The sequence below is a fragment of the Balaenoptera physalus genome (assembly GCF_965194825.1).
Source record: "Balaenoptera physalus genome assembly, chromosome: 9".
Classification (NCBI taxonomy): Eukaryota; Metazoa; Chordata; class Mammalia; order Artiodactyla; family Balaenopteridae; genus Balaenoptera; species Balaenoptera physalus.
The window spans coordinates 95085732-95106093 of NC_138888.1; the positions used below are offsets into that span (position 1 = coordinate 95085732).

Consider the following 20362-nt stretch of genomic DNA (forward strand, 5'->3'; position numbering starts at 1 on the left):
CTACCTTGAAATCTATAAAACGTTGTCCAGTAAAATTGAAGACCTTAATAAATCAAGAGATGTACAATGTTCATTGACTAGAAAACTTAACATTACTAAGATCTTAATTCTCCTCAAATTGACCCATATAAACAATCCTAAATTAAAATTCTAATCAACTACATTGTAGAACTTGATAAATGAATTCTAAATTTCACACTGAAATTTAAAAAAAAAACTAGAATAGCCAAAATAATCTTGAAAAAGAACAAAGCCGGAGAAATCAAATGGTGGCTTAACTGTGACACAATATACAGACAAAGCAATCAAGACAATGTGGTATTAGAACAATTATAGACAAATATATCGATGGAACAAAATAGCGAGTTTAGAACTAGATCCACATTTTTAGAGTCAATTCATTTTTGACAATGGCAATTGGGAAAGTAAAGTCTTTTCAACACACAGTGCTAGAACAATTAGTTAAGTATATGGAAAAAAGGAACACTGCCATCTATTCAGATCTTACACAAAAATCACATCTAATTAAATCACAGGTCTAAACATAAAAACTAAAACAAGAAGAAAACAGAATGAATTAGGGAATGAGAAAGATTATTGATAAAAGTCATAAAAAACACTGATCATTGAAGAAACACTGATAAATTAGACATCATCAAAATTAAGTCTGCTACTCAACAAAAGGCATCATTAAGAAAAGAAAAAGCAAAACCACAAACTAGGAGGAAATATTCACTATATGTTTACCTGACAAAAGACTTGGATACAACTCTATAAAGAACTGCTAAAAATCCTTAAGGAAAAAGACAAGCAACCCAACTAAAAAATGGCCAAAAGACATAAACATATATCATAAAAGAAGCTAGAAAAATAGTCAATAACCACATGAAAAGGTATTCAAAGTTATTAGTTATTAGAGAAACACAAATTAAAATCACAGCAAGATACCACTTCACATCCACAAGAGCTAAAATTAAGAAGTGTATGAAGAAATTGAGGCTCTCATACATGGCTGGTGGAAATGTAAAATGGCTTAACCATTTTTGGAAAAGGTTTCACAGTTTCTAAGACAACTGAACATATAATCTCCCTATAGCCCAGGAAATCCACTCATTTATTTACCCAAGAGATAATATAAATATATGTCACAAAAGACTTGTACAAGAATGTTCATAGCAACCTTATTTGTAATAGCCAAAAACTGGAAATGGCCCAGGTGTCATCAGTAACAGGATGGAATAAAACAAAGTCTGGCATATCCATACAATGAAATACTATTCAGCAATAAAAAGTAATGAACTACAGATACACTCAATATCACGAATGAATGTCAAAACATTATACTGTGTGAATAATGAAAACATACATAGAAGTATACATACTCTAAGTTTCCATTTAAATGAAGTTCTAGAACACTCTTATCAATGGTGGAAAAAATAACAATAATGTTTTCTCTATGAGATGGGGAAAGGGATTAACTGGGAAGAATAATGAAGGGATTTTCCAGGGTGACAGTAATGTTCTATATCTCACGGGGCTGATATACACGGGTGTGTTGTTTTATCAGAGCCACCAATGGTACACTTAATCTTTTCCATTTAAATTTTACCCCCATAAAACAGGGGGTTTCTAGCAAAGATGGAGTTTAAAAGGACCAGATTTACACTCCACCTTAAACAACTAGACAGCAAAACAAAATTGGACAGAAAGCATGCAGGGCTCTAATTTCCTAGAGAAGAAAACCAAGGTGAACCCCACAATGCACCAGCTTCTTGCTTGAAGGCAGTTTCCAGGCCACAGTGCAAGGAGCTGGAACCCAAACAGAGCCTGAATATGTCAGAGAAATGAGCAGACTGAGGTCGGAATTCAGAAGCCAGAGATATAGGAACTGTCAGGGCAGAGTCCCACGGAGGAGGGAACTACACAGAGAGAAAGCTCTGGAAATCTGCAGAAGGAGTCCCTCAAAATGTTAGCTACTTATTTGTGCATGTGTGAAAGCAAACTATCCAAAGTCCAGTGGTTCCAATGTGTTTCCACTTAATGGTAAGTAACAAAGGCAGATCCTTCGAAAGAAGAATATGAAGAAAGGTTAGACAAAAATGACAACCACCTGCAGCACTCCACTTTGACCATGTGTGGCCGTCACTGTGGGCAAAACATCTGATAAAGGAAGGTCAAGAAAAGGCAGCGCATGGAAATGCCACAAACACAAAGCAGTCCAAAAAATAACAGAATTGGTGCTTCCTTCTCCTTTACCCTATTTCAGTAATTCTTACACTTGAAGCTGCCTTGGCATCACCTGGAAGCCTTGTAAAACACAGATCCCTCGGGTCCACAACCAGAGTTTCTGATTTAATAGGTCTGGAGTTGGCCTGATAATCTGTATTTCTTACAAGTCCCCAGGTAATAGTGATGTCGCTGGTCTGAGGACTACACTTATAGCATCACTACCGAACTCCATTCCTGGAATAACACCACTTTCAAAAGTCTATGAATACTTTCTCTAAGCAATGGTCCATTCCAAAACTGTTATGACTTTCAGCCCCAAAACAAGAATAAAACAAACCATAAAAAGCACTCATATTTTAGGTAGTTTCATAGTTCATCTCACAATAACCCTGAAAATATTTCTACCTTCCACTCCTCTCTACCATATTTTTTTTTTTTAACAGATTAGGAATCTGGAATTCAGAGATGTTTTTAAGAACCCATCCTTAATCTCACAGCCCATCTGATATCAAAGCACGTGCTCTTTTCTATATGTCATGCTGTCACCCTCTGAAGTCCCCAAGTGCCAAGCCTCTTATGGGGGCTTTGGCTGTTGATATCCACCCACATTGAGGCTGTACCTAGTACTCTGTTACATGAAAAAGTCCAAATTCCACTTTGTATTGGAACAATACACACTTGACTAAACTACTGAGAATGGTAGGTGAGATTCTGTCGCATCTCACAAAACACAACTTCCTAAAAGCTTACTTTAGGCAGACCTTTACTCCTCCCACCCCAAGAACTGATAACAGCCAACATTTAATGAGTATTTCCTATGTGTCTCTTAGCAACTTTCAAATATACACTACAGTAATTTTAACCATGGTCACCATGTTGTACATTACATCGCCAGAATCAACTGTTATCTCAAGATAAACCTCGTAATATTTCTCATAAAATTTTCTAGGGTAAGTGGTTTAAAGTAATGCAAAGGTCTGAACCATAGTCCAAACAATTTGCCATTCCATAGGCCATGAATCTTATATTTTTACCCACAAAGACTAAACATGTGGTCAGTGTTCTAACAACCATTCTGTGTGGTATAGGGCAACTTGGTGACAGCAATTCAGTTCGACAAACATATTGTGAGTGTGTATAACACTCAAGGCCAAAACTATTAGAATTTGACCAAAGATGAATTATATGTATTCTCTGTTTTTTTAAAGTTCATAATAACGTCTGTTTTCTTGGGGGGAAGGGGTCAGGGAGAGAGAGAAAAGCATAATTCAATCTGATAAGAGACTTAATCAGAGTCAGAGCACAAAAGATGATATCCATGAGGTCATCATAACCTCTGGCTCCGATGCAAAAGCTCTTAAATGCATACTCAATGGGTCTCTAAAAAGAATGCCCAGAATACTGAAGCCAACATCCAACTACATCACTGCTTGACCGCAAAGCCCGACAAGACCATTTGGGAATCTTACTGAGGGCTTCACTGGGGTTCTTTCATCCTCTTCTGAAATCCAGTAGTAGTTTAACTTTTACTGTTAATGGTAAATCATTACAACAATTACAACCATTTCATAGTAAACTGTAGCTATACTTTATGACTGATGATAAAAAAAAAAGGAGATAAAACAAATAACTGAGACATGATAGATAAATTCAGACACATCAAGAGATACACCAGTGGTTTTTATGAGCATCTCTCCTTACAAGACTTCACACTTGTGAACAGTTTCACGAAAGACAAGATTTCAGGAGTTCTGGACACTGAGCATTAAATCATTGTGTAACTAAGATCAAACTTTTCAAAAAAGATGATGACAAGTAAGTGGAAAAGCTTGAGAAGGCTACAAGAACAGCCATAAGAATGAAACACTTCAGGGTCACTCCACCGAAATTATATCCAAAGCCTCTTCTTCTTCCTTCATTACAGCTAGCAATGGCCCATCTGAATTACTTATGGTTACTATGAGCTTTCTGTACAGGAAGGAATGTGCACATGTGTGAATAAACACTTTACTATGAATGAAAAATGTTTTATTAATAAATAGACTGATAATTCTGTAAATATTGAGGTTTTACCATGGTTTCCCCTCCCTAAGCTCTCATTTTATAAAATGAATTATTGAGTTTGGACAGAAAATTTACATATACAGTAGTTATGGTACAATGGTGGGCTCTGTTTTGAGTAAACTGGTATTGATAAAAGATATGTCAAACTGCACTGAGCCAATTTTGACTTTCAACTTATTAAAAAAATCATGCTTTTCGTCTTTACATTTAAGGATTACTTTTAAATTAAATTTCCTTCCCTCAATATGGAAGAATTCTTAAATTAGACACATATGGTATAAATGATAAAAGAGAAAATGACAAATTTTACTACATCAAAAGTAAGTCTGTTCATAAAAAAAAAGCAAAAAGGTAGCCCACAGTCTAGGCAAAGATATTTTCAACACATATAGTCAGTAAAGGGTAAATATTCATAACATATAAAAAAGTCTATAAATCAATAAAGAAAAGATCATCCATTAGAAAAAATGAGCAAAAGAGATGAACAAGCAAGTCACAGAAAAGGTAAGAAAATGGTCTGTAAACATATGAAAGATTTGAACATATATACACAAAGAGACGTGTTCAAAACTGTTTATAACTTCATTGCTTGTAATAAAAATTACAAACTAAATATCTGCTAATAGAAAAATAGCTAAATAAATTGTGATATACTAATGCAATCAAATACTATTAGGCGATAAAAAACAAATGAACTAAAGCTATACACATCAAAATGAATGATTTCATAGTTAAAAGAAAAAACAAGAATTAAAAATGCATATAACTTAATATAATTATTTAATATAAAGAGTACTATATATCGCTTAGAAATATAACCATATGTAGGAAAAATACAAAGAAATGCATGGGGTGATACATTCCAAATTTAGAACTATGATTACTCCTGCAGGGGAAGGTGAAATCAGAAAGAGGAAGGGTTTTTTTCTGCCTTGCAAAGATCTAGTTTTGTAAGCTGGAAGTTGAGTACACTGGTATTTGTTGTATTATTCTTTATGTTTTTTTGTATGTCTTAAAATGTTATAGCACATATGTATTTTAAAGATTATTTTCTGTTGGAATGATTGAATGATCTTATATGTGAGTTAAAAACAATGGTTCAAAGGTGAGATCTGAATAAAGAATTCATGTAGTTAACATAGTCAAGACCAACACAACTGCTAAAAGAAGGAAGCATCTGCTGTGGGTGTCACCACAAAACATAGAAAGTTGTCTTCGTAAAGCATTGTTCTCTCTTGCAGCAGAATACTACCTTTCAGTTCTTCCTAAACACCTCTCTGAACTCTGTTTCTTCCACATCTATACAGAAGACACCATTAATAAGCTAATATTGTCTGCTTCCACTTTTAGAAGGCACAAGCAATAAGTTATATCAATTTTCAGAAATGAACTACATCGAAAGTATACACATATTTGAGCTATTTTTTTAAAAGTGTCCAAAACCCGTTTAAAGATAAACAAGGTTATAATTTGTTAGGGTACAGTTCATAAAATTCTTATCAGAATCTGAACACTAAAGGATACAATATGCTGTGGCAAAAAGCTTATTCAGCACTTAAGGGATAAGCCAAAGTCCACCTCTTCCAGGAAGCCTTCCCTAATCAGTTCAGCCCATAGTCATTTTTTCTTTTCTTAACAATTGTTGGAGCACTCATCACCTGAACCACTGATTCTGGCTCTTTATCAATAACCATCTGCTTGTCTTTTCTCTCTGGTAGGATTAAGTTCCTTGGGGATCACGGGCTATGTCTCCTTCCCTTTCTTCACTCCTCCACCAACACCCGCAAGAGGGTCCAAATAAGTAGGTACACATTTTCTCAGATGAATTATACAGCAGAGGGACTAAGAGCCAGATGTCAAAACAGAGGATTTGCATTTTCCCTTTGCCAGCTGAATGACAGAGTAATTTCTACATCTCGCTTCATCCATAAAATGAAAAATATATTAGTAATATTCTCATAAGACTGTTTTAAAGACTAAAGTAAATCATGGTTGAAAAGCACATACAGTAGTATCTGGCACTCATGGCATGGTAGGACTCAAAGAGTTGTTAGTTATTTTTATCACTACTAGTACTAGTACTATTATTACAGCTATGCTACTACACCACTATTTATGTGGAGGAAAGAAATGAGTCTTGGAACCACATAATTCCTAATGTTGTGCTCTCCTACCCAATTTTATCAGTTTAACCATTACATTGATCAACGTCTTCCTTGACACCCAATTAATAAGCATGAATCCAAATGCAGTTCTGGTGTAACTAGAAAAACAATTATTCAATTCTGTGCCCAAATGTTCACTTCCCTAGACAGGGGTATTCATTTACTTAACAAAAGCTTCTACCATGATTGCTGCTATTAATAAAAGTTTATACTGACCTTGTATCCATGATATATTAATTTTGTTTAATTTCAATATCCTTTATAAAATCATAAGGACATTTTCATGCATTTAGTACAATACAGATTCTTCTATAACACACCCCCCTTCCCATTTAAAACAGAATGTAAATAAACAACTTGTTCATTTGGTCATTATTCTCCCATGCCAAGTATATTTGCAACGTTTGGTACTTAGCAATGATAGATTTATAGCATTCTGCTGAAAGCTCCTCAGTGATTAAAATACACTATAGAGCAAATTAAAAATTAGTTTAAATAAGCAGCTGTGGGATTTTTCAGGCAGTCTGACCAAACATTATTCTGCAGCTTTAAATTCAGGACAGTTTGACCCAGCACTAACTGCTGACAGCATTATTTGATCTGGGTAGACATGCAAACGTTCAACAACAAAAAAGCGTGTGTCAATAATTCACAGCTCTTGAGTCAACTCTCTGGGGAAAGGAAAGTGGATCTTTCTATTTTTGTTTCCCTGTACCCCAAGACTTTTTTTTTTTTTTCTGTGCGTTAATTCTTCCCTCTCCAGTCTGCCAGGAGTCAGATCACCTGCTACAATCAGACGTTCCGTCCAGGACAACCAGGCAGCCAGCCAGTTCAATGTGCAAGTCTCTAAACCACCAAAGACAGCCATCAGTCTGGAAATGGGGCACTCCTTGCACTCCCAGTTACCATAAGCCCACCACCTCCTTCACGTAGATGAATGAAGTTCTCCCGACCCAACCCCGAGATCTCTATCTAGGCAGAAAACATGTTTCTAGACTCTGTTCATGCAGGAAGGCAAGCTGAGACCTCAGCACCCTTCTGGTCCCACTTAATCTCCCATTTGTAGGATCTAAATGCGTTTGCATTTCTGCCTCCCTTGCCCTGTTAATTCCCCTGCATCCAGTAACTCCAAAATCCATATTAACACAGAAACAGCCAACAAGTGGCAGCTGTAAGATACACTGTCAGTCAGAAACTGGGATGATGAGTAGCTACAGTGAACATATAGACAGAAAACTGAATGATCTGTTGTTACTTTAAAATAAAAATTTGTATGCATTTACCCATCAAACTGTGACCTTGAGTCATTAGAAACTGAAGCCAGTGATTAACTACATTTTCTTCATTTTCAGTAACATGTTTTAAGTTGAGAATTTTAATATTTCACTCCAGGAGTCCAGCTCAGATAACTGTTCTGTGAGGAAATACCCTCGAAGCACAAGGAAATCAACTGACAAATTAATTTATGAAACTGAAATATTAGAAGAGCAATTAATAAATTTGCCAGCTGTACTTTTTTTCTGTTAAAAAAAAGAAACTGAGAAGCACCTCACTGGGCTTTTTGATGGTAAGACCACATGAGAAACATGAAGATGATGGTAATTCATTCATTTATTCACCAAGTATTTTTTATGACCTGCTCTGTCCAGAGAATATATAACAGTGATGAAAACAGATGCATTCTTGAGCTCACATGTTTTACATTCTGGTTGGGGGAGTCACAAAATAAATACATGTAAAATAGATGTACATTGAATTGTCATAAACGCAGCTGAGAAAACTAATGCAGGCAAGATGGAGAGAGAAGGTAAGGGATTAGTTGCCATTTCAAACACAGCCGTTAAGAAAATCCTCAATTAGCAGATGACTAGTGAGGGAGCAAGTCATGCTGACACAGAGAGCAGAGAGCGTGAAAGAGGGGGGCCGAGGAGAGGCAGGGGCTGGGTACACAGAGCATTCTCCCCAGCACCAGCTTATTTGACCCCCATAATAATAACGCTGTATTTTAGGGCCGTTATCATGCCGGTGTTACATCAGGGTCTGAGGCTCGGCTGTGTCACCACCTGCCCGAGGGCACACAGGAAGCAGCAGTGCTGACACCTAAACCCAGGGGTTGCAGCTCAGGGCAGAAGCTTTTCCACTGCTTTTTTTTTTTTTTTTTTTTTTTTTGCAGATTTAATTTACATTTTACTTAAAAAAAAGGGGAGGAGTACATACACAGGGAGGAAAACGGGACGGGAACAACAATGATCTGAAATGGATTTCTACAGTTTTCCCCTACAATGGTAGATTTTGCCTGTTGGGCAGTATTTCTCCTGCTGGCGTACAACGCAGTTTTTCCACTGCGTCCAATTCCGTTACTACAACTTGTCAGAAACGACCGATTAAACTACAATGTCAGAAAGAGCGACTGTCGTGGTGAGGGCTCCAGGGAACAGCAAGTGGAACTGAAGAAAGACGCCTCGGAGAAGCACAGCAACGGAAGGGCTGCCAGACAGAAGAGGAGGGAGAGGTGTTCAGCACCTCCCCAGAAGGCAGAACTAGGCCCAATACCTGGAAATTACAGTAAGACAAATTTCCAATAATTAGATGAATAAGAGATCTAGTGGTAGGAGCTGTCCAACGATGGAATGGGTTGGCTTGTGAAGTTATGAAGCTCCAATTACAGGAGCTACTCAAGCAGAGGCTGAACGGCCACCTGCCTGAGATGTAGACAGGTTCTAGCACTGACGTGAAGGCTAATGACCGATGGCTTTTTCCAATTCTGAGTCTGTGATTATACAAGCACCTGCGCAGTACAGTGTGGCAATGAGAAGTTCTAGCTGTGAAGTCAGACAGCTTGGTTAAAATCCAGTCTCCACCACTTGTAAGCTTTGTACACTTAACCTCTATAAGCCTCGGTTTGCTTATCTGAAAAAGGAAGCAAATAATAGAAGCTACTTCATAGCGGTTGTTGTGAGAATTAAATGAGATAATCCATGTAAAGGACTTAACACAGGGCCTGGCACATAATCAAAGGTCAGTAAAGTTTAGCTTATAAAGACATGTATATTTGGGAGCATGTGTATAAAAAATAAATAAATATGTATATAATGTATATAAATTTGTTTTTCTATTTCTGTTTTTACTCATATTCAGTGGCAAGAAGAGTTCAATGTCCAAAGCTGAATTGTTACAGCATATTAAATGACAGCATGATGGTACTAACCATAATAGTTATCATAAACATTTAAACAGTCAGCTTCTTAGCATAATCATTTCATATTAGACCTCTTTTAAATACCAGGAAATATGCAGAAACATTCATCTTTTAAACATCTGAGGTGCCAATTTAAAACTTATGAAAGAAAACATCAACATTTTCTCAACTGAAACAACTATTAAAAATTCGGTATTTTAGCATAAGAAAGAATATCTAACAACCTGCACCTGTATTTAATATGCATTTATATGCAAATACGTGAGTGTACCAGTGTGTGTGTACACACAGATACGCACACACACACTCTTACACATGCTTTCTATTTTGAAATTATAAACTAGCAAGCCCACAGTTACTTTTAAATTACTTCTTAATAAGCAAAATGATTCCAGATATTTCTTATCAGGGTCAAGTATTTTAGGCATATGTGTCTTTATTAATAGAAAATGAAGAAGAAATAACCCTAGAATGTTGCATCTATATGCTTAGAATCTAGAGATGCTTCCAGATGGCAGAGAGGGAGTTGTAATTTTAGATTAATTTGCCATCACTCTTTTGTCATTCCGGATAAACTCACATTTACTATTCATTGAAAAAACATCCAAGAATGGACCTGATTGATAAAAGGAAGCCTCCACTTTAGGAAAAACTCAGGCCATGTTTTATTTCTTCACTAGGGTACTCGATGCTTTTAGAAAGTCATAGGATGATACGTTACAGAAAGAAAAAGAATGCTTCCAATGATAGTACGTGTATGATACAACAGTATAGGTATGGATGTATATCCACCGTCATACTGATCCTCCCTCTGACATAACTGCTGTTATTCCTGCTCTATCAGTATGCAGACAGGGGCTCAGGGAGTAACTTGCTCAAAGCCACACAGGACGAAATGAAGATACAATCTGACTCTAAAACCTTTCATCTTTCTGTATTGTCTGCCATGTGGGGACATTAAATTAGCATATTTGGGCGCAGATAATCTATATTAATAAATGCATTTAGCACCAAAACTCTGTTGAATCTATGCCCTGGACTCTTAAGAGCTTGGTGTCAGAAGGGATGATGCAGTCTGTCACCCAGTGACAGCGTCAGGAATCCAACCCAGTCTCCACGGACAATACCATATTGCAAATGTGGTTACCTAACCATCAGGTCTTAGAAATTCCTGCCAGACACTCTATAATGTCTGCTTATATTAATCCCGGGTCCACCCTTAAAGCAAAATAATATAAAGTCCACTTTCCCAAATCACCCTTCAAGGATCTGAAGTGAGCAATCACTGTCTCCCCTTATAAAATCCTCCGGACCCTCTCTCATAACTTCATGACATTTAGCCTCTTTTCATTCTGGCAGCCTCTTCTGGCTGTCCTTTGATTTGTCAAAATCCCTCTTCAGTGACACCCAGCACTAAACCTCCAATTCCGCGATGAACGTAATCAGTTACAACCCTTGAACCTTTCTCTTAATGTCACCCAAGATGGTATTAAGTTGTTGAACTGTCAGGTCTCAGGGATGGCTCAGATGGACATAATGGAAAAACAATTAAAATCTTTTTTCCAAAGTTGCTTTTAAGCTAGATCTCTAGTTGCACAACTGATTCTGCTGAGAACCAAAAACCTGACTTATCTCCAATGCCCGTGGGCAATCTAGCCACAGAGCAACACACCATTCTCATGACTGCGAGCCTCTTCCGTGATCCATGATGTTCACTCTCGGACAGAAACGCCTGTCCCCAAGACGCCGGCTGCAGACTCTCCGCTCACCCTTCACTGCCTTGTTCAGCTGCCTGGTCTGAAGTCCTCTGGATTCACCCCTCCTTCCTTCCTCACCCTGGGCTACCCTCTGCTCCTTTACCTGCATTTCCACAGCACTCTGGAAACACAGAAACTTGTTCTTACCACAGGGTAGGATCAGTAGCCACCTGGGGCTCCCGCTCCCCTACTAGAACAGAGAGTGAGCTCATCAGACACGTGGACTCTGCCCTCATCTATTATTTCCAGCGCTGGGCTCGGGGGGAAAATCAAGCCACGCTGTACGTGAATAACTACAGAAAGGGTCAGAAGTGGAACAGTTCACAGAAAGGAGAAGTTGAGGAGACTTAGCTACATGGAATTGAGGGCCTGCTTGGATATATGGACAAAGGAAAAGATGTCAGCCGAGGGGAGAGAGCCTTGAGCCTGGAGCGTGAAGCGTGAAGGAAGCATGAAGCATGCGGAAGCATGAAGCATGAAGGAAGCATGAAGGAAGCATGAAGCATGCAGAAGCGTGAAGCGTGAAGGAAGCATGAAGCATGTGGAAGCATGAAGGAAGCATGAAGCATGAAGGAAGCATGAAGCATGAAGGAAGCATGAAGGAAGCATGAAACATGCGGAAGCATGAAGCATGAAGGAAGCATGAAGCATGTAGAAGCGTGAAGCGTGAAGGAAGCATGAAGCATGTGGAAGCATGAAGGAAGCATGAAGGAAGTGTGAAGCATGAAGGAAGCATGAAGCATGCGGAAGCAGGAAGCATGAAGGAAGCATGAAGCATGAAGGAAGCATGAAGCATGCGGAAGCATGAAGCATGCGGAAGCATGAAGCGTGAAGGAAGCATGAAGCGTGAAGGAAGCATGAAGCATGAAGGCTGGAGCGTGAAGCCTCAGAGGGAAATATAAGCACCTCTTGGACACCTGCACACCAGACACCACACATTCACTTTACAGCCAGTACCTTGTGTAACGATCTCAGTTAATAATTCTGTGACTGCATAAAAAACAAGGTCCTACTGTAGAGCACAGGGAACTATATTCAGTATCCTCTGATAAACCATAATGGAAAAGAATGTATGTATAACTGAATCGCTTTGCTGTACAGCAGAAATTAACACAACATTGTAAATCAACTATACTTCAATAAAATTTAAAACAATAATTCTGTGGTGTAGAATTTAGTATCACTTTTTGGAGCTAAGGAAGCTGAAGTTCAGAGGGTAGCTTTCTCAACGATATCTGGTTAACAAATGGTAGAACTGGACTTTTTAATACTTCTCTCTCGGCACGCATTCTTTCTACAGCACAGTTCTGGATAGGACTGGGCCTCCCTGAACTGCCCTGTGTTCTTGCGTCTACCTTCACATGCATCTTAGCTTATCACCACAGCAGCACACACACACACACACACACACACACACACACACACACACACACACGCACTGACAGGCCCACTAACTCCACAAGCACCGCTAGATAAGGGATTTTTACCCCCAAAGACAGCCCAGTGAGACAGGAAAGAGCAACACGGCATATTAATCACCTCTAAAACACCCCATCAGAAATAATTTCGAGTATGTCTTCGAGAGGCAAGGATAACATAGGGAATAGGAGAGCAGGTTCAGGAGCCAGGCTTCCTGGCTCTGTCCTGTACTAGCCGTGTGACCTCGGATAGGTTACTCAACCTCTCTGTGCCTCAGTTTGCGCATCAGTAAAAGGGGACTCAAAACAGTACTCAACTTACAGTCACTGAGGAGATGAAATGAGTTAAGGCACATGACCCCTGTGAACTCTGCTGGGCACACAGGAAACACTCAATTCAATGCTTGGTCCACCTGAGACGAGTATGTGGCCATGAGTCAATCCCAGGCCCACTGTCTCCAAAGCCTGTGCCTCTGCACGGCGTACATCTAGTAAGAGCTCCAGGAAAGAGACACGTGTGGGCTGATGTGACCAGGAGAAGAACAGACCTCTGGAGCCAGCGTGGAAGATCCGAAGGATGAGTAGGACTCAGAAAGGCAAAGAGGAGGCAAGAGAGCACCTCAGGGGGGCGAGCAGTGCAACCAGCCAGCAGACGACGGCACGCATATTTGCGGGGGAGTGCACGGAGCTCTCTGACTAAAGAATACGGTATCTTAGGGAAGAAAAGGAAATAATATAGACTGGGGAAGCTGGGATCTTGCAGGGGAGTTAGAGGAGTCTGAACTTACTGCCGTGGACGGCTGGAAACAGGCATGGGCTTCTGAGCGGATGAGTGCAATGGTCCCAGTGATGTTTCCGGAAGAGAATTTTGCTGGGTAGGAAGGACTTAGGGACTGTTGACGCCCCGCAGGGAAGAAGGGATGGAAGGAGAGGCAGGCCAGGACACTAAAGTGTGCACACAGAATACGACACGCCCTGAAAGATGTTTGTGACATGGTAGGGCTTACTGCCAGAGTGGAAAGAGGGAGACAAAGCGAGCGGATCCTTGAATATGACTCCAATGTTAGGCCACCAATGTGATGGACTTCAATCAGAAACTCATACTAAAATTACTGGAAAGTAGAAAACATACAAAATAACGTTGATAAAATATTTACTCAGACCACTGGAACTATTCTCGGAAGCTGTTTCCTTAATTCTTTACTGAGCCTTCACTTTTTAACAATGAGTGATGAAAAGGAGGTGAGCACATTAATAATTAAAGAAGCCAGCTTCCTGCCAAGTAGTTTGAATCAGTGCCTTTCTCAGTGATCTTATGCAGTAGTCACATGTTGGGAAACTGGGAAATTGTCTATTATTTATCACTAAAGATTTTTACATCAGCAACCTAGTATGAAATGTACCTTCAGGGTCTTTGAGCTGAAACATTGCTTCATTTGCTATCCGCAATGATGCTGTAGTTACTTGCCTGTGTGCATGCAGCACTTTTTAAATCACTACAATTTTGGTTTGGGGAAACTGATTTTGATGAAGAGTTTGTTGGTAATATATGCAATTTTAAAAATCTGTTCATTATATAGATGAAATAGTGCTTAGTAACTGTCAAATAAATAGATGAATGATGGATGGTGGATAAATTTTTTTTTAGTTAAAAGACAAGACAATCTTATAAGAGTGGATGCTTTAGGAGCCATATTTATTAAAAAAGTAACTTTTTAGAAAGCAGCGACCTTTTGAGAACTACATAAGCGTTTTGTGCACTGTCATAAAAAGGCAGATTGGCATGAGAAACTTATATTCTGCCAACTAACATATAACACCATTTATCGGTTATGCCAGGCATTGGAAATAAGGATGTCCCTTCCCTCAGGAGCTTTCTTTCTGGGGCAGGCCAATAAATAAGAAAATAAATAAAATACCAACTAATGCATAATAACTTTGGATAAAGTATAAAACAGTTCAGAAGAGAAAGAAAGTAGGTTTCTCTTACCATTGTTGCAAGAGATAAAAATAAATGGGTCATAAACAATCAGCAATTACAAACCCATTGGGGGGGGTTTGTAAAGAATCATAAGTATGTTTTGTTTTGCTTTTTAATCTTGCAAGAAAAAGCTATTCATGAAAGTAGAAGGAAGGCGTGGGAAAAGGGGCCATCAGCAAGCAGCCTCTGAAATATATTTCCCAGAAATTATTAAAGATTAAGAAAGTCACATCTCTCTCTCCAACAATCAAAATCACTTTCTAGTGGGTTGTTTTCATTCTTTTATTCATCCAAATTAAACCAAAGTATACATTAAATACAAAAGGATTTATTTTCCAGAGTTCTGCCAGGGTGAAAGCCACCTAATCAAAAATGAAATGGGGAATGAGCTCACTGAATAAATCAGAAGGAAGAATTAAAGAAGCTGACAGATATTTTGGAGGCCAGTTAAAAAATAAACTGGACTTTCATTATAAAAATTGACTTAAATGAATGATACACTTAAGAACCTACTTCAGAACATTTCCTTAAAGTCAATTTGATTATCGACCCCAAGATACTGCATTTCAATATATTTTGGTATATTTCCAAAATGTAAGGGGCACAGTAATGGGCATATACACAGTAAATGTCCAGAAAGTAAAAGGAACAAAATACTAAAAAAAATCTATGAGTCTGCTGATATCTGCTGTTCAGATTTGAAACCTAAATAAAAAGTTAGGCAAAATACTTTAAATACTGCCTCCAAAGCAATTAAAGGATAATTAAGGTACATTTGACATCTGAGGAAAAGCAAAAGAAAACGGAATAGTAGACGCAGCCCTCTAAAATCTATAATTTATAAACAACTTTACTCCCTTGACGGATAATGTGTAAGTATAGATAAATCTAATAATAGGGACAAAATTAAACCTTCATCAAAGACATCAAAGTTCATATGACATGTGATACTTAAATCAGCAGACGTGGGGCATGTAGAGGGGGGTCGGATCTGCTCCCCTTATATTTCCAAGCAAGGAATGAGGAAATGTAGATCTTCTCATAATCACTGGAGGTAGTAAGCCTTCCAGATAAAATTATCATGTTCATCCTCACTGAGCATGATCAGACGACACACGAGAAAAGAGATTCTGTTCTAGGCACCCTGCTTTTACACAGATAGAGCTGGAAAAGGAACTCGAAACCTGCTGTCTGAAGAACAGAGGAGTGAAATGTAAATTGGACTCGATCCATGAAAGCCCAAGGAACAGGACCAGGGCAGGGGCTGGAAGTTGTGTATACATATTCTATTAGTCAGATGTGTCTAAAGATGTGTGAGAGAGCTTTAGGAGGAGTGAGTTCCCTGTTGTGGAAGGTATTCAAGCACAGAGAGAGATGACAGGGATGAGGCAGAACGCACCCAAACTCTGAACAGAAAAGTTAAATGGGTCACCTTCCAGGGCAACTTTCACCCTGAGATCTTGTGATTATAAGAAATAGAAGCCACAGCCACTGACCCTGGGGGACTTAAAAGCCATTCAGTGACAGTGACATACAATAGGTGCCTTTGAAAAAAGTGTTAAGGACGCTATACCCAACAGGGTCCAGGCAGAAAGCTAATGGTACCTCAATTTGGGTAATATGATAAAAGGCTAATAAAAGAGACAATTTCTAAAGGCGTGGGCAACCTAAGGGGGTAACCCAATGTGCTAAGGGCCAGAAATAACAGCAGTGGGCTAGGGGTATCCTTCACTTCCCCAGGGCCTGAAGGGAAGAGAGGGAGGAGGGAGCAGTTACCAGAATGGGGAGAGACAGCACAGTGAGGGCAGGACCACCTGGCAGGAGCTGTTACCTTCCATCCTAGGACCATCCTCATGACAGTAGAGGGATCAGGGGCTGGTGTGAACCTGCAGGGTGGAGGGGCGGGGAGGAGATCTGGAAGGCCAAACAGAAGGTATCCAGCACAAATGCCAGCAAAGCCACAGGAACCAGAGCAGACATGAAAGCCCTGGACTGGGGAAGAGGCTGGACTGCCTTCTCTCTCAGGTCCCTTCCAAAGAGAACAACATGCATTTTTACTGGTGAGGAGTCACAGACCTGTGTTCTTTACCATCTTTTTATAGCGCTGGCTCTTTTTCATTCTTCAGGCACCCCCCAACCCCCGTGGATTTGTTTTCTGAACTAAGCACTCCACTGCAATATACTTGCTCTACACAAAATTGGCAGTGCCATAGAATACATGTTATAGGACCTGAAAATCTGAATATAGAACCATCTAGCCTACCTTAGTCGGGTAGTTTTCCATCTGATATCCTTGCTACTCATTCCTTTATTCAACACATATGTTTAATGATCTCCTATCTGTCAGGTGCTGTGCTAGACCTGGGGACACAACAGTCAACCAGAAAAGTCCATCACTGCCTTCTTAGAGCTTTCACCTGACTATCATTCCAATCTACAACACACTCTGTTCAGTAAAGGAATCTCGTAAGTGCTGTGGATCAGACGTTGGCAAACTATGGCCCACAGGTCAAATCTGGGTGGCCTTGCTTCCGTCAACCATGTTTTATTGAAACAGCCATGTCCATTAGCCTATGTGTTGTCTATTGCTGCTTTAGTGCTACAACCTCAGAGTTGCTACCAGTAGATTGCAAAGCCTGATATATTACTAACTGGTCCTGTACAAAAAAAGTTTGCCAACACTTGCTTTAAATAAAACCTAATGCTTTAAGGACAAACATATTAAAGGATACACACTGTCACTCATAAAACATCCCTGGGGGTCCCAGTTACAAATCAAGCCATCATGAGGGGGTTTGGCTTCCTGCAGGGTTGCATTTCTATTGTTGTAAGTTTTGTTTCTTTTATTTTTTCTTCTTTCATAATAAAGGCAGATAACAAAAGTATCATGTGGCTAATGTCTTCTATTAACAGCTAGCCTTCTTCAGAGAATGCTCACGTTCTCTTATGTTACATCTAGTCTTTTGATTGATCAGAGTTCTTCCACATCATGGAAGGCCCAGTTTTACAAAGATCCTTTTCCCTGAATCACACCAAACAAAATGTGACAGGGGTGATTTTAGGCTCTCTTTTAAACTGAACAATAAAATTGATTGTAAAAGCACTTAGCCAACACACAAGTGCTATATAAAGGCAAGATCACAGCAGCAATAGTACCTTCACTTCCCTGCAGAGAGAAACATGAGTGGATGCTTATGCCCCAATCACTTGACCCAGAGAGCATTAAAATTGTAGATGTAAGGAAAAAACAAAAACAAAAAAACTAGCTTTCATTGGCTGTTACCAAAAATTCCTAAGAAGTGACAGGATCTGCTCTTGTTGTGGTCCCTCCAAAGGATGTTAAGAGGCTCAGTCCCAAAACCCTTTTCATCCCCTAATGGGAATCAATGTAGCATGAATAAAATTAAATGGCCATTTAGTTCACATTTTAGTCACTATAACGAAGCAATAGCTGGTTTGAGAAAGATCCTTGCCAAGCCTTGGTTCCTGGAAGTTTTCCCACCTGCTAACCCACTGATAACGTACATTTCAAGTGTCAAGAGAAGGGAGACTGAGCCCACCAGTGAACCAAGAACCGGGAATAAGATGATTACAGGAGGCAGCATGGGGAAGGCATGGCTGATCTGGTAACCAGGGGGGTTTCTGCTAGGTACCAGCTTAAGCATTCTACCTTCAAAACGGCTCCCTTGATACCCTTAGACCACATCAGTTCCCTTTAATATGTATGCTCTTTACATTCCATACTCTTGCATCGCAATTGCAGCTGCGTAATTCCTCACTTCATTGGTCTTTTGATGTCAATGGCCCTCAGGGGCAAGTGAGTTCCGCTGAGCTCATGACCTGCCTGTGCAGAGCAGAAATCGCTACTGTGAACACATGATGAGCACTGAAAAAAACATTAGCTGGCTGACCTGACGAATGAATGGATGGGTAAGCAAGCTGGATCCTAGGCACTCTGCTAGCATATAAGAACGCCTGGTCGTCCTGTGACATGCTCCTCAAGACTAACGGCCAATGTCTCCTGTCCTTACAGACCCTGAGCTAGGCTCTAGGGATATGCGCGAATTGCACACCAGCTCCTGGTACCTTCACCCTCCACCATCTCTTCTCTGCTCTTCCAATCTCTTCTTCTGTCCTGACCTCTATCTCTCAATATATAATCATGCTCAGATTGCTCCCAGCTGTAAAAAAGAAAAAAAAAAGCTATCCCATCACCCCCACCCCACCTAGCTGTTGTTACTAAGGCTGAAAATGACATCATCACAGTGGCCACAGCTGATGCCTACTTATAAATTCTCATTCCACTTCTCTGCAGACCTGACCCTAAGACCACGCCTCTATTTTTAAAACACTTTGCTCTCTGACTTTAGTGCCACTATTCCCCTGATTCTCCTTCGATACCAAACCTTGTCAATTCTATAATCCGATATATCTAAAAACGTGTCTACTTTTTCCCTCAAACCATTAACACCTCTTGTCTTTATGACCACATCAGGCTGCTGCCAGACCTCTCAGCTCCCTCCAATCCATTCTGCACAGTGAAGTCATATGTTCACCTCAATAATGCTCCAAAGTAATTTAACTGGTTCTATTAAGTTGTGACTCTGACCCTCAGCTTCAAGTGCCTTTGGACAGCAGAGTTTAATGTACATATGACATACACAGGCCCCACGAAAGAGTTAAAGTATTCAGTCTGATCTTCACCACAATATCCAGTGGGCTTGTAACACCTTTACATATGTCAAAACATATTTAAGGTAACGTTTTCTAAATCTTAACAAGGCCTCCAAAATACAGGTTTTGGAAAGCTGGTTCCAAATACTGGTATTCCCACCATCACCCAAGAAAAATAGAAAAAAAACCCTTACTCAGAGTCATCAATTTGTGCTCCTGACCTTCATTCCCAAATTTTACTTCTGAATTTTGTCATCTGTGGTCTATTTCCCTGCTCTGAAAGTCATCCGGATTATGCATCTTCCAAATTACAAAGGCTCTTTATTGCACGTGATCTAAAACCCTTCTAAAGCAGTAAGTCTTCACAAATAAAAACAAGTAGAATGGTAGATAACAACACACAATTCTCCGCCAAGTGACTGCGTCTCATTGCAACCACATGATACATTGTAAATCTCTCGATTTTAAGTAGAAAAAAGGCAATACAAACAATCCCAAGAAAGTCATCAATGTGTGTGTAATTAGACACAAATATTGCTTTTGAAAAATACATCCCGCTCATGAACACAGTCTATGTTATCCTGGGTTTTTTCTACATGATGAGCATTTTGTGAATATTAAACAACGGTGTCTTTATAATCTACGAATCCTGATGGAACGCAAGTCCAAAATGTGTTTCTGCACTTCCATAATAAAAAGCCTTTCATAATTCGGTACAAACCACGTTCCCACCTTATTTCCCGCCACTTTCGACATTGTAGTTACACTAAAACATGGTTTTCTCCATGCTTCTTGCCTTTACTCTTAACCCTCCGTTTCATCTGTAATAGAGTCCCCACTTCCGCCCCTATTTCCCGAATACCTGGTACTTAGGC

The 20362-nt window shown here is 39.5% G+C and overlaps 1 protein-coding gene across 4 annotated transcripts in view; it reads right to left on the bottom strand.

Annotated features, from left to right (window-relative positions):
* Nucleotides 1-20362, bottom strand: part of MEI4 (meiotic double-stranded break formation protein 4) — a 255740-nt gene that overhangs the window by 226889 nt on the left and 8489 nt on the right. The gene's annotated exons all lie outside the window — the stretch shown is intronic.